This window comes from Mustela nivalis (assembly GCF_964662115.1).
Source record: "Mustela nivalis genome assembly, chromosome: 2".
Lineage (NCBI taxonomy): Eukaryota > Metazoa > Chordata > Mammalia > Carnivora > Mustelidae > Mustela > Mustela nivalis.
The window spans coordinates 23,773,023-23,789,536 of NC_139021.1; the positions used below are offsets into that span (position 1 = coordinate 23,773,023).

The 16,514-nt window shown below is 35.6% G+C and overlaps 1 long non-coding RNA gene across 1 annotated transcript in view; it reads left to right on the forward strand.

The window, feature by feature from the left end:
• The window catches only part of LOC309859210, a 148,797-nt gene extending 132,642 nt beyond the window's left edge, over positions 1-16,155 (forward strand). The window contains exon 3 of the long non-coding RNA XR_014308615.1: positions 16,037-16,155. This is a non-coding gene — a long non-coding RNA (uncharacterized lncRNA). The remainder of the gene's footprint in view (positions 1-16,036) is intronic.
• Positions 16,156-16,514: the final 359 nt, after the last annotated feature.

Genomic DNA, 16,514 nt, shown 5'->3' on the forward strand with positions numbered 1-16,514 from the left:
TCTGATTGTACTTGTACCTTCCCCTACCTCTTGGGAAGAGGACCTCTATGTCTTCTCTACTGCTCTCCCTGCCACTTTAGTCCTGATGAACTTTGTAAGGCATGACCTAGACTCACCCATGGAAACACTCCTCATTTCTAATCTCCAGTTGAGTCCTGACACACAGGTACCTCTCTGAATTTTGAGGAGCTAGAAGTTCTCCTTGGTGTTTCCGGTGAAGAAAGATATAAATTCTCTCCACTGAATTTTGTCAATCCCTTCTGGGTATTTATATCCCATTTTCTTCTTTCACCCAAGTGAACAGGTCTAGAACTCAAATGTGTGGGATTCTGGCTGTCTCACGGACCCAGAGAGTATCTAAACTTTCAAGGTTGCCTTCAAATATTCTCCAAACTCTTCCTTATCCAGAAGTGTGTGGATTTGTGTGTGTTTAATAGTTCTTCCCTGTACAGCAGGGTAGTTGCTCTGTAGTTATCATCCTCAATCTGCCTTTACTCTGTGCTAGTTTCATAGACTTTATTTAGTCCCTTAGGCTCTGCTTCCTATTCTTCCAAGACAAGCCCCTTTTTTTTTTTTTTTTTTTTTTTTGTAATTTAGAACCACAAACTGAAAACTGTCCCCATAATAAATGCCTAGGGTCTTACCTATGAATAACTCTCTGGTTTTTAAACAATTGTGTTTGTTATGAGTTTCAAGATCTATTTCGCTTCTCAACTGAGGTCTTTGTTCTCAGGTGTACTTGAATGCCCCTACTTTGGACCCCAAAGCTGATAGATATTTCTACCACTTTAATACTGCAGAGGAGGGTAAGGATAATAGGAATGGAGGGAGAGAAAGAGTTTAATGTCAGCCTGTTATCCTATACACTTTCATGCATCTCATTGATATATTTTTATTTTTAAAATATTTTATTTCTTTATTAGAGAGAGAGAGAGAGAGAGCAACAGAGACAGTGAGAGAGAGCATGAGCAGGGAGAAGAGGGAGAGGCAGGATGCCTGCCAAGCAGGGAGCCAGACCCAGGACTGCCAGACCCCAAACTTAAGGCAGATACTTAACTGACAAAGCCACCCAGGCACCCCGCATCTCATTTATTTGTAGTCACACAGAAGTACATGTGTGAAGGATACAGAAGTCATCTAGTTATGATATTTGTCTGACAAGCAAGGGAGTGAAGTCTAAGGCGCTTTCTCCCTAAGATCACAAAGCTGACAAAAACAGACTAGAATCCTGGCCCTTTGATTTCTTGTAATATGTCACAGTATTCCTCTGCTATTCTCTACTCTGTTGTCTATTTCATTTTGACTTAAGCTGCCCCAAGCCCCCAAGAACAGACTTTTATGAATTATTTGCATGAAATTTATGTATGTGTTGCTGCAGAGGAAAGGCACAAAATGACACAGTGGGTGAAATGGAAATATTCAGGGTTTCATATTTATGCATAACATACCTAATGTAACTTTCTATGTTTTATCTTTTTTACTGTGAGATAGTTCCTTTACTAAGCCACCTAAAATCCACATTCACAATAGAAGTTTTTAGATTTATATGTGTGTAGCTATTTAAAGAAACAGAACCTTAAACAACTAACGAATTGTATTAAGTTCAGCATTTCACTGTTATGCTCTAGTCCTCGTGGGTCCTACAGATAGGCACAAGAGAGAAGTTGACAGATACTACATACACAATGTGTAGATTCTTGGGGGAATTGGATTTCATTCTAAGTGCAACGAGAAGCTACGAGAAATTATAAACTAGAGAATGAAGTGATCTGATTACCATTTTTTAAAAGATAAGTTGAACTGCTGAGGAGAGACCAAGCTGAGAAACTGTAGTGTGGCAGAGAGACAGTGAAAAAGAACAGAAACAGAAGAGAGGAAGCGGTGGAGGAGATCAGGTTTGGCTGCCCCCAGGAGATCCCTCCTGGCTTCATTAGGGCAAATGGGAAGGAGAAAAGGGAAGAAACCAAGTTAGGATATTTTTTAGGATATGTCTCCAAGTTAGGAGACAAGAGCCGATGAGACATCTTGTGCTCTTTACCTGGGCTCAACACAGAGGGATGAGAGTCAATAGCTCACTGTAATTCTCTCATGAGGCTAAACACAATTAATTTAGTTTCTCTGTTAATCTAATAAGAAACCAGGAAGAAATATAGAGTTCAGTGCACAAGAAATAGAAAGTGATCAATACCGTATATTCTAATATTCTTATTCAGTATCATTTCAAAAAATACAATGCCTAAAAAGAATCTTCTCATTAAATGTTAGTACTGGAGACTAGACAGCTAATTTGTTTTATTATCACTAACAACAGTATTGTTTTAAGTCCATTAGAGTTGGACTTTTCTTTTGTTCCTAATCTAAGGAGGGCTTCTTTTTGTGGATCTTCTTTTCCTGGTATAAAAATCTATCTTTTGGAAAAAAAAAAAATCTATCTTTTGAGATTGGCAGTCCCTGGTGACTAAGTGGTGAATTATGCTGTCTGGAAAGTTATTGTGAATTCCACTGTGGTTTTGGTTCAGTGGGTTTTTATGTATTTTTACAAATTTTGTACACACACCCAGAGCCTTTTGGCACTGGCTACATTTTGAAATTCAAGAAAATAAATACGAACCATTTAACGGTCTCTAATTCTAGATTCAGTGTTTTAAATATATTGAAATATGTATATGAAGAATTTTCTGAAACATGGAACAGAGACTAATTTGTCCAAGATGTTTACTAACATTACAAAAAAGAGCTTTCTCTGTAGCCCATTTGATGATAATGTCCTTTAGGTCATGAGAAGTATATTTTGAACCTGAGCTCTGAAACTTGAAGGAAGTGTCCTTAATATTCTGGATATTTGTTTTTCATTTTTAGTGGCTGAATGATACACATGCTAATTGATTTACCCTATTCCTGGGAAAACTCTCAACCTTATAGTCATCTTGAATTATAGTCAGCAGTATAGTGAAATGCAGAAAGGGTTATTTGGAAATGTAGAAAAAAATTCATTTTAAAAATAAAGCGTAGCTATTTCAAGAATATATAAGATGTATTTGCTAATCTTTTCCCCCTCCCATTTGTCAGCTTTAAATAACCCACTTGCAAAATAAAGCCAAATGGCATATTCTATTGAAAGTTCAATTTCGAGTGAAATAAAACCCTATAATTCTTATATGCATAGTTAGTCCTCCAGATTGACTGTTAATCACACAAGTAAATTAATATCAACCACAAAAATGTTACTATTATTAAAGGTAAGAAAATATTCTAAAATAGTCAGGATTATGGAACACATATCTTGGAAATTTCCTCAGACCTTGAAAATGTGAGCCTCTTTCAAGAAGTTACTCTATACACCAACACATAGGTAGTAGTAATATTTTATTAAAGGGGTATTATTTTGTGTGTAATCACAATGAGATGATTGTTATGACAGAGGCGTACAAAAGTTTCGAAGGCAGAAGAAATTTGAGGCATAGGATCTGTCGGTTTTGTTTGTCCTATTCTTGGTTCTACTGTAACTTTTTGGCTCATGGTACCCTCATTTCGGCTGTTTTTTTTTTTTTTCTTCTTCTTCTTCTTTTTCTTCCTTTTTTTTCAATCTGCCAAGGGATGTCAGCAATTCTTGTCTGCTACCACCTCAAAATATTGTCAGGGATCTCATATTTTGCTTGGTAAACCCTTGAGACCTTTGGATGAAAAGAACCATAAAAATCCACAGTGTTTTTCTAGGTGGGGGTTTCCAAAATTGGTCCCTTTGAGGGAGCCACCCACTTGGATATTGAATACCCTCCCTGTGTAATGTGGAAAAAGCAGTTGGTGAAAATTTGTTCTTCCAGCATCACCAAAAAAACAGACGTCTTTATTGTTTCGAAAGTGAAACACACCCATTGGGGATCACTTCATCATTTTTTTAAGTGAATGAAAACATCACCCGTTGAAGTGATGAAATGCAGGAGAAGTGCAAACAGACTACGCCCTTCCTCTTTCAGTCACAAGGAGGGGAGGTCTGCCTGCTCTCCTCCCTGTCTAGGAAGGGCCCTACTTGGCTCACAGACCTTGTCCGTATCTGAGCCTACAGCTAATCAAGCCTCTGTTGAGTCACCAACAGAAAATCCCACAGACGGGTTGCTTTCCTCTTTGTGGTGTAGGGCCGTGATTTGAAAGAGAATCTTTTCCCAGTTTTTTTATTTTTTTCCTGGTCTTTTCATCTGTGTTATTTCCACCCCCCCCCCCCCATTTTCTTACTCACTTGCCTTTCTTCCAATTTTTAATTATCATCCCTCTCTTAACCCATCCTTTTCTAATCTCAAGGGCTATTTTGAAAGGAAGCTTATTCACCAGATGCAACTCTCCAAGGGCACATTTGGAAAAAATAATAATCTTTTCTGTCCCATCACTGCCAGAAGTCATCATGAGTCATGTTTTGACTCAATTGACAGAAACACTTAATATAAATAGTTGGCCTTTCCCAGAGTTCCGTCTTAAGTTGCCATTCCATCTTGTTGATTTCGACTGACTGATAGGATGCAGCATTTGACCACAGCAGCTTTCCAGGTCATTATGTCCTTGTATTTTTCCTGTCCCTGTTACATGCGGCTAAAACAATCAGATCAAGTGGGTGATAAGCAAAATTAGTGACTGTCAGTCAACATTCTAGCTCTAGAGTATCTTGTTTGAAAAATCCTTGCACGGTTACATGCCAACATTGAACTGGGTTGCATAAGCTAAATGAGAAATTAAGTAAACTAATTTCTAAATAATATTATTTCTAAATAATATTAACAAAAATAATGGTAATAATAATAATTATTATTGTCATATAAGGTCATTGTTTAATGGTGTCACTATGACAACTCACAGTTACTTTGGAACCATGGGGAGAAACTTGTTAAAAATAGACACAAAATTTGGTTTCTTTTCTTTTCTGTCTTGTCTTGTCTTCTCTCCTTTCCCTTCCCTTCCTTTTCCTTTCCTCTTTTCTTTTTTTCTTTCTTTTTTCCCCTTCCTTTCCCTTCCCTTTCCATAGGCTCCACACCCAGCATGGAGCCCAGTTCCAGGCTTGAACTCAGACCCTGAGCTGAGACACTTAACTGACTGAGCCACCCAGGTGCCTCCAAATTTGGTTTCCTATTATCTTAAGTTTAGCAGTACCCAAAAGAACTATTGTTGCTCTTCACTTTTCACCTTGTCAAAGTAAAAGTCTTTAAAAGTTGAAAAAGATGCCTCTCCTACAAATAGAGAGTAAGCATGGCAAAAGGATATTTAACTCATTAATGTGGTTTATCTGTCAGGGTTGAACCAACTCAGCAGAATAAGTAAGATATATAATTATACCCTTCTTCTTCCCAAACACCTATTTATTTACTTAAAGAATTGGCTTATAAATTGTGGGGACTGGTGAAGCAAATCTGAAATAGGTCAGAAGGTCAAGAAGGGAAGATCACAAGCAGGTTGACACCTATAGGCATGGGCCAAAGCTTTTCGTGCAAGGCAGTCAGGAAAGGACGATTAGGAGCAAGCCAGAATTCAACGGGAACCAAGGTGTATCCTCAGGAAAAGCTTTCCTAGGAAGAAGTCAGGCCCTCTCAAATCTCTCTAAATTAAGAGAACTGATTAGATCCATAATTTATATCTGTATAATCCTTTTTATGTATCTGTAAAATCTGAAGCACCTAGGTTGGTGTTTGACAGGACAACAGGGAGAGAACAGGTTCATGTTACAAAATGGCTAAGGCTTTCTTTCTGTCCTCCAGCTATCATGAACAATATCTCTTATAGTCCACCTTATCTAGAAATAGACTAGAAAGGCAGTTCTGGAGAAAGCAGTTTATCCTAGCCAAGTTGACGCACTAAAAGCCATATATGAATATTTATAGACTCTGTGTTATAATTTGAGTATATTCTCCCAAAATTCATAAATTGAATCCTAACTCCCAAAGGTGATGTTATTAGGAGGTGCGACTTTTGGGGGGTGATTAGGTCTTGAGAGTAGAACCTCATGAATGGGATTAATACTTCATAAAAGAGGCTTCAGGGATATTCCTTCTCCTTCTGCCAACTGAGAACAAGTAGGATATAAAACTGGTTAAAGTTCAATAAGGCAACAAAACTATAATCTTTGGGGGCTATCTTTTCTATCAGACAAATAATTCTTACCTCTAGCAGACACAAATCCACAAGTTAACATGTAATTCCATAGACTCTGAAACCTAATTAATGATAAACAGCAAGTCAAATAAAGGCATAAATAATTATATAATCTTTGCATGGGCCTATGAGACAATATTCCAGGATGACTCCGAAGGGACATGCACACCTCTTTTTGGTTTATTTATAAGTTTGGATAATTTTTCTTAACAATTTAATAAATAATTTACCTTCTTTCTTTATTATAGTGATAATCTTTCTTTGAGAGTTTAGATTTCCTGAAATACTGTATTCCATCTGCTTAATCAGAAATTAGTATTTATTTTGCAATTTCATGGTGATATCTTTTAGTCTTCTCTGATCTAGCTGCATATGATATCTAGCCCTTTATAAACTATTGATTCCTATCATAGGAGTTTCTCTGGGTATATGGGAGATGACTTTTACACTCCTGGGTACACAAATCCCTTGAATCTACAAGTCACAAGCAATTAGAAAGGAAGAAAGGAAAAAAGGATCATTATTTCATATAAAGGCCCTGAATAAGTGTGATAGAAATATTAAGAAGGAAAAATTTAAAAAGTAAAGGAGAGAATTGTTATGTTTACTTGTACAGATTGGTTTTTCTAAGTTAGAGAACCAAGTTTGAAAATAATCAAGTTTGAGTATAAATATAGGTTCTGTAAGAACAAAGAAAATGGCATATCCATCTTAAAAATTCCATGCTATTAAAGCTATATTTTATTATTTTGAACGCAAATGATTTATATTCTATCCTAAACAGAAGATCATAGGGTTCAGAGTTAAAACCAATTATTCAGTAAGTGCTTCTAAGTGTACATTTCAAATGTACCTTGAAGTGACTAATTTGGAGAAAAATGAAAAAAATCAGCTGTGCAGACATTTTTCTTCCTTTGACTTAAAACAAATAGACTTTGTAACAGACTCATGATAATCTTTATTGAGATCTTTAAAGACAATTGTTTAAGAGTTTTCACCTTTTACGACAATAAGAACATCACTGGCGTGTTGTAAATAATAGGAAATTGAAGTCACGAATTTTAATGCCACGAACAAATTCATACTGAGACCTGTCTATACTATTTCACTTTAGACATCTTAGCACGTTACTGCAGTAAGTGTATAGCAAACATCTAACACACGTCTCTCTCTCTCCAGTCTGATTTCTTTTCCACTCATCATCTAATCCATTGACAAAATCATTATTCTAGAATCCAAGATCTTTGTTTTCCTTTCTGGCTTAACATACTTCCATAGCACACATTATCACCTTCCTAAGCTTGGTAATCAAGGTTCTTTATGATCCAGGCTTTATAATCTCTCCAATTTCATTTTTGGCCATGCAGAGTAAGCTTCTATGTGCGCTATGCCTCCATCAGAAGGGAAAGACAAGTTATTTCCTAAACCTTCACATAATCTTGCTGTAACATATTTGCTTGTATAATTATCCTACAAGAAATACCCTCCACCCACTGTTATTCTGGAAAATTCTATTCATCCTCTAACACTCAGCTTAGGTTCCCTTCCTCTGAATAACTTTCTACTATCCCTGCCTACTCCATCCAGGTCTTCTAGATTCTAATGGCATCCTCTGTGTATATCTCTTGTTATAGCCTTTCGCTTACCAGTGAGTGAGTCAAAAGGCTTTTATGTAAGTTTGTTCCTCCCTGTGTGCAGATGCTTTGCCTTTTTTCTCTCATTTCCAGAATCTAGCTTAGGATTTAATTTGGTAATACTTGCCTATAAATATTTGTTGACTATTGAGTATAATCAATACCTCTGAACTGATGCTGGCTTTGGGAAATTAAAAAGGAGAGAAGCCATTCACCTGAGATCATGGACATTTTATTGTCTTTATTTATTAGTGGGTTTCAAACTTTACTCTGCTTCTGAAGCTTCTTGTTAAAACACATATTGCTTAGCCTTCTCCTAAACTTTCAGATTCAGTAGGACCAGTCTTCAGCCACAAAATGTGTGTTTCTAGTCTGTGTACAGTTATTGCTGCTCCTGTTCCTCAGGAACCATGATTTAAGAATGACTGTTCTATAACTACACCAAGACTAAGGTGCTGAAAGGGAATATGTATATTTAATACAAGCTTATCCAACTGATAATTTTGCAGTTGTAAAAAAAAAATCTAAAAATCTTCATATAGAATATGATTTATTCTCTTCTAAATCAGGAGAAATGGAAGCATATGGATATATTTTATTTTATTCAGTAAAGAAGATCAGTATCCTGATTTTTCTGTCATAATCATACATTCATTATTTTCCAGTGATTTAAGAAGGTACATTAAAAAAAAAAAACCATTTATTATCTATTTATTTATTTGGGAGAGACAATACATGAGAGTGGGGGGAGGGGCAGAAGGAAAGAGAGAGAGAACAGAGAATCTCATTCAGACTCCATGCTGAGCACCGACGCTAGTGCAGGGCTTGATCTCACAACCTGAAATTATGACCTGAGCCGAAACCAAGAAAGAGTTGGACACAACTGATTGAGCCATCCAGGTGCCCTTTAACAAGGTGAATTTTTAAAAATTCTGACAATGTTAGTTTCCTTTTATAATAATCTTAATATTTTTGAGGAGGAGAGATTACTATGCAAGCAATTAACGCCTTTCCCAAAAAACTATACCTACATAGGAAATTTGTCCTCTTACTTTAGGTGGCTCCTGGACTCTCTTGAATTTCATAGGGAGATCTAAATTTAAAATATTTATTTTTAAACTTATAAGTGGGAAAGAAGGGATTGTAGAAATTAAATTAGAACATTCTTTCAGAAAAAACAACCATAAAAAAGCTTTTGGGGCTAATAAACAAATTCACTAAAATTGTAAGGTACAAAATCAACAAACAAAAATCAGAAGATCTAAATAAATAGGAAGACATTTCATGTTCTCGGGTAGAACTCTTTAATATTGTTAAAATGTAGGTGTTGCTCAAAGCAATCTGCTGACTCGATGCTATTTTCATCAAAATCTGAACAACCTTTTTTTGGAGAAATGGAAAAGCCAATATTCAAATTCATATGAAATTTCAAGAGATCCCAAACAGCCAAAACGATCTTGAAAACGAAGAGCAGAGATAAACAGTTCAGTCTTTATACTTTCAAAATGTACAGTAAACCTACAGGAGTCAAAATAGTCTGGTACAAGAATATGGATAAGTAAAAGATTGATGGAATAGAATTGAAAATACAGAAATAAAAACATATAGCTATGGCCAACTGATTTTTGACAAGGGTGAGTTGCCCACTCAGTGGGAGAAGAATATAGACAGTCCAGCCCCTGACTTACTTCAACTTAATAATTTTTTTTTTTAATTTTATGATGGTGCAAAGTGATATACATTCAGTAGAAACCATACTTGGAGTTTTGAATTTTGACCTTCTTCTGGGCTAGCAATATGCAATATAATACTATCTTGTAATGCTGTGCAGTGGTATTGATCTACAGCTTCTCATCAACAACAGAATGGTGAGGTTAGACACCTGACACACTTAAAACCATTCTGTACTGATATGACCATTCTGCTTTTCCCTTTCAGTACAATATTTAACAAACTGCATAAGATATTCAACATTTATTATAAAATAAATAAACACAGTGTTAGATAGTTTTGCCCAGTTATAGGCTAATGTAAGTATGAGCACATTTAAGTTAGGCTAAGCTAAAGTCTCATGTTCAGTAGATTAGGTGTCTTATATGCATTTTTCAACTTATGATTTGTTCAACTTATGGGCTTACCAGGTGGAAACCCCTGTAAACTGAGGAAGATCTGTGGTCTCAATAATGGTGCTGGGACAGTTGGATATCTACATGCAAAATAATTTTGCTGGACACCTATCTTATATCATATACAAAAATCAACTAAAAATGGGTGAATAATATTAATCTAAGTGTTAAAGCTGTAAAACTCATAGAGAAAGATACAGAAATAAATCTTTGTGACTTTGGAATTGGCAACTAATTCTTAAATATGACACCAAAAGCACAAACAACAACAGAAAAAAAAAAGAGGTAAATTGAATTTTGTCAAAATTTAAACATTTTGTGTATTAAAGGATATTAACAAGCAATTGAAAAGACAGCTCAGAAAATGGGAGAAAATATTTGCAAATTATATATCAGATAAACATTTAAAATTCAACATTTATAAAGAACTCTTAAAGCTCAACACCAAAAAGACAAACTATGTGCAAAAGGCTTGAATAGACATTTTCCCAAAGACATGCAAATGGCCTATGAGAATATGAAAAGATGTTCAACATCAGTCACTAGGGAGATGCAAATCAACACAACAAGATTTCACTTCACATGTGCTGGGATGGATATAGTGAAAGGAAAAAAATGAAAATAATAAGAGTTGGTAACTTTGTGGAGAAAATGGAACCCTGGTACATTGCTGTGAGAATGAAAAATCCTGGAAATGTAAGATGGGAACAGTTTGACTATTGCTCAAAAAGATAAATAATGAGTTGCCATATGACCCAACCATTCTGCTCCTAGATTTATACCTTTCCCAAACTTGAAAACAGGAATCTAAATCGAAATTTATATGCCAGTGTTTATTGTAGCATTAGTCACAATAGTCAAAAGATGGAAAACACCGTATGTGCCCATCCGTAGATGAATGCATAAAGAAAATGTTATGTATATGCACAATGGAGCATCATTAACCCTTAAAAGGAATGAAATTCTGATGCATGGACAAACCTTGAAAACACTGTGTTAGGTGAAATAAATCATACACAAAAACACAGTTAATATGTGATTCTACTTAGTAAAATATCTAGGATAGGCAAATTCATAGAGACAGGTTACCAGGAATTCCTTGCTAGACAAGAAGGGCAGGTGAAGGAAGGCTGTTGATGTAGCCTGGGAAAATAAATGGCCATGGAGAAGCTTAGAGGGTCCTGAGTGACCAGAATGACAAGGAGCAGGGCCTGACTGAAAAGGTCCTGGATGCCTTGTTCTGTAATTTTAATGTCAGATTGAAATGGTTTGGCAAATTGCTTTGCATGCAGCATTTTTCTGTGCTACCCTTGGAACTGGTTTCTAGGACTTCTTGGTGGCGTAAAACTTTTTGCATGGTTTTGTACTCTGGGAGATATTGCTGCATTGGCCAGGATGAGCTTGTCAGTGAAGCAACGGAAGAAAATGTTTCCGACAAGATTGCTTGCAACAATTACTATCATTTTTGTTTCATATTTACTCCTGTCTACCTCTCTTGACATAGGAAGAGGCTGTACTCATTGTTCTGCATGTAGCAGGTCTTGTGAATGGCATGGTGGAGTCTCTGAGGTACTCCAGATGCAAGAGATACAGAAATTAAATGCAGTTCTGATCAAAGTTGAAAGTCAGAAAGACCTCAAAAACAGTGTTTAAAAGCTGATGCTGTGGTTTTGGTGAAGTATGCTTTTCCTGATAAAATAATCACTCCAAAACCAATTTCAGGCCATTTGTATTCTGGTACAAACTACATGCTTGATTAAACTGTTAAATGCTTGTAACTTTAAAGTCATATGAGTCATTAATATACCCTTCCAAAGACAAGGAAATTTTAATCATTGCCATTTGTAAATTATCTTTAGCCATTTTTTAAAGAGTTTTGAAAAACAGCTTTGAATGTGAATATTTAAGCATAGACCTTTACTGAAAGACATATTATTCAGCTTTTTTGGCTCTTTTAAAATGAAAACATTTTAGAAAGAATTAAATAAAACCACTTTACATGTAAGTGAAAGTTTTAACTTTAAGCTAAAGATTGTTTATTGTGTGTAGTAAAAAATATGTAAATCTTTATAATGCTTAAGTAAACCCACAATTAGAAATAAAGTTTACCAGGGGATGAAGAAAGGGATGAATGGGGAGTTATTATTCAACATTATTATAGAGCTTCTGTTTGGAATGATAAAAAAGGTTTTGAAATAGTTAGTGGTGTTGGGTGCACAACATTGTGAGTGCAATTAATGCCTCTGTATTGTACACTTACAAATGGTTATTATTGAAAAAAATCAATATAAGAAGACACAGAGAAATAAACAAAGGTAGGTTAAGTCCCAAGGGTAAAAAGCACTAACAATTACATAGTGTTTATTTTCTAGGCACTTTCAGATGGTTTTAAACATATTAAATCACTGAATCCTCACAACATCCTTATTATTGTCCTTACCTCATCTGTGAGAAAAGAAGGCCACAGAAATTTTAAATAATTTGTAAGTATCTTTTAACTAGTAGATAGAAGAGCCAAGGTTTGGATCCAGGCAATTTGTCTCTAGAAATCATGCTTTGAATCATGCTTCCATTTTTACTATGCATTATTTTCTCTGTCCATCATTTGGTTAAGTGCTAAATGAAGAGAATGATCCTAGAACCATGAGAAGCAAGACGTTAGGAGAAATCAGTTTATTTTTTGGTCACTCTGGTCTCATAAGACCATAAACTTCACAAATCTAATTTTTTCCCCCACAAATCTAATTCCTAGTTGACACATTTTCTCTCCTTTTGGTGTTCATACTGTCTTTCCAAGTGACTTGTGCAAGTATTTAGTGGGGTGTGATGACTTTTATCTGGTAGAGTCATTGAATACCTGCTTTGGACAATTTTTTTAATCAATTGAAAGTTTATCAAAATAGATACATGATATTTTTCAGCTCTATTGAGATAGAATTGACAAATGAAATTATAAGGTATTTACAGAGCCCAATGTGATGGTTTGATACATGAATACATTGTGAACGGGTTCCCCCAACAACTCAGTTAACAGGTCCATCACCCCACATATTTACCTCTTCCTCCCTTTTTTTATTTTTTTGGGTGAATATATTTAAGTTCTACTTTCTTTTTTTTTTTTTAAGATTTTTATTTTTATTTATTTGACAGAGAGAGATCACAAACAGGCAGAGAGGCAGGCAGAGAGAGAGGAGGAAGCAGGCTCCCTGCTGAGCAGAGAGCCCGATGCGGGGCTCGATCCCAGGACCCTGGGATCATGACCTGAGCCGAAGGCAGCAGCTCAACCCACTGAGCCACCCAGGCACCCCTAAGTTCTACTTTCTTAGGAGATTTCAGTTGTACAATACTGTGTTATCAACTATAGTCACCATTTTATACAATATCCTTAGACTTCATTCATCTTATAAGTAATCTGTAACTTGGACTCTTTTGCCAACCCCAACCTCTACTTATTTCTTCCATGACACAACCCTTGGAACCTTCTTTTTTACTCTCTGTTTTGGTAAGTTTGACTTTTTTTTTTTTTTTCAGAGTCCACATGTATGTGATACCATGCAGTGCTTGTCTTTCTCTGTCTGGCTTATTTTACTTAGCCTAACATGCTCCAGTTCATCCATGTTCTTGCAAATGGCAGGATTTCCTTCCTTTTTTTAAGGCTGAATAATATTCTATTGTATACACGTACTACATTTTCTTGCTCTATTCTTTTGTTGGTGGACACTTAGTGTTTTTCTAAATCTTGGTTATCGTGACTAATGCTATGACGAACATGGGAGTACAGGTATCTTTTTGAGATAACATTTTCATTTTCTTTGGGTATACACTTGAGCTTGAACAACAGAAGGGTGAAGAGTTCACCCCCCATGCAGTCAAGAATCTGCAAATAACTTTTCACTCCCCCCAAAACTTAACTACTAAAAGCCTACTGTACTGTTGACCAGAAGCCCTCACTAGTAAGAAAAAAACAGTTGATTAATTCATATTTTCTGTGTTATATGTATTATTTCCTATATTCTTTCTATAAACTAGAAAGAAAATGTTACTGAGAAAATCACAAGGAAAAGGAAAATACATTTACGGCACTATACTGTATTTATTGAAACAAACCTGTATACAGTAAGTGTATGCCTACTGCTCAAACCCATGTTATTCAGGGGTCAGCTCTATACCCAGAAGTGGGATTGGTGGATCATATATGGTAGATCTATTTTTAATTTTTTGAATACATTCCATACTGTTTTCCATAGTGGCTTTATCAGTTTACAATTTACAAAATAGATGAATTTTAAAGAGACACTGTGAGCACTATAAAAAAATTGTTGAAAAAAATGTGCCTTCTTCTACTTTTTAGTAAATGGACTCATAGCATTAAGAATATCATACTATAAAGCTGATCTACATTCTTTCCAATACGTCTTTCCTATTAATTGCTGCATCAACAGCACGTTAATTTTTATAGAAATGATAATGCATCAATATTTAAGACATTTCTTGAACACCTATTTTATGCAAAAGTAAAAGCAAGTATCTTCCCACATAAGTGATAAATTACAGAGATACCCTGATGGAATGCTTGTCTGATGATTGCTCTTTCTTTTTTTGTTTCCTGGCTAGTCACTTAGAGAACTTGGGAATTGTTTAAGAGATGAGTTACAGCAATGAAATACAATAAAAACATTATCTTTGGATCGTCTTATTTTCATATATATCAAAACAGCTTGCAGTAAAATATTTATGATACTTTAAAAAATAAAGTACTCTCCATTAAGTTTTAATAATTCTGGTATGAGATTTAAAATATTTTAAGCATAACCCAGAGGGAATTTATATGCTATGAGCAACGATATCTTAAGAAAAACTATGGCCTTTTATTAGCAATTATGATTTGTAGCAAGTTTTTATTGCCAATTTTCACAACTCTCCTTCTTCTTTCTTTTTTGTTTTGTTTTGTTTTGTTTTTCCCTACAATCGAGTCTTGTACTAGAGCTCTTGGCCCCTGGGATCAATCTGCACAGACAACATGAAGCAAAACTTCCGTCTGGTTCCGTACTTTAGCTGTTCCTGACTGGAATTCAATTATATAGAAGACACATGGTTACTTAAAATTCAATAGGATTAAAAAACAAACCAAAAAAGAAAAGGTTTGCTGCTTCTGAGGAAACACTCATTGATGACTAATAGGTATTATTTGAGGGTAGAAACATCCAGAATTTAGGAAAACCCACTGGATAACTTCTCCTTTTCCTATGTAACCGAGGTTATTGAGGAATCTGAATGGTAGTTGTGGGCCATAAATAGGACGTTAAGGAGTTTTTAATCAAACATCGTCTTCAATTCCATTTTAGATCGTTCTTCTCTGAGCCTTGAGTACCACTGAATAGAAATGACAGCTTTCTGGCCATTTCCATGTGTTGATTAGTCTAAAACAAATAAATTCATTCTCACATTCCACTGAAAGATTAATACCCCATTTTCATCATTCTTAGATTGGCCTGACGGGCAGTGGAGATCTAGAATCTGTTCTTTCATCTGGTTATCTTCTTTTCCTGTATTCCTGGTGTCTGACAGGGGTGAAAAAGGCATTAATGAAAGAGGAATAAACCTTTAATTTCTGTGTAGTGTTGCAAGTATCTCAATGCTGAATTTCTTTCAGATTATATTTTTGGAGATTATTTTTCAGCATCCTCACACTGAATAATTCACTGATAAAGGAAATACACTCTGTCTAATCTCTAGAAACCCTTCTCAACAATTTCATCTTCACTCACAGGTACAGTGTAGTCTGTAATTGATGAATCTCTTCTCTATGAAAAATGCTTTCTTGGATCAGTCCTTTTTTTTTTTTAAAGATTTTATTTATTTATTTGACAAGTAGGCAGAGAGACAGACAGAGAGAGAGGAAGGGAAGCAGGCTCCCCACTGAGCAGAGAGCCCGATGCGGGGCTCGATTCCGGGACCCTGAGATCATGACCTGAGCTGAAGGCAGAGGCTTAACCCACTGAGCCACCCAGGTGCCCCTTGGATCAGTCCTTTAAAGAAACTTTGGGTGAAGTAATATCCAGAGTTTCCACTGGTACAAGGGAATTCAGTGTGCTAGAGATTGGACAGTTGTATGCCAAATTCATTTTCTTTTCTTTTCAGGTAAAGGTGTTCTGCATTTCCCAACTTTCCTTGAATTTGATACGGATATATGACAGAGTTCTAGCCAACTAAGTAGGAGTGTGGAGCTATTTCCAGGGCTGGCTCACTAAAACTTCCATAAACAATCTTCCATATTCTTTTCACATCTGCATCCTTTAGCCAGATAAGCCCAAAGATCTCGGAAGACACCTTTGAAAATGATGGAACCATAAGATGGAATAAATATGGATCCAATTAAAGAAGAGTTTCTTGCTCCTTTGTAATTTTCATGAGCAAGAAATAAATTCTATCATACATGAACGATTATGCACTTTGGAGTTTGTCACAGCAAGTAGTAGTATTTTAATTAATTCACACATGCATTGCAGTGAGGCTTGTCATATTTAACAAATAAATATAAGGGTCATCGACTTTAATTTGAATTTTAGATAAATGAGGAAACATATTTTAAAATAAGTGTGTACCATGCACTACTGAG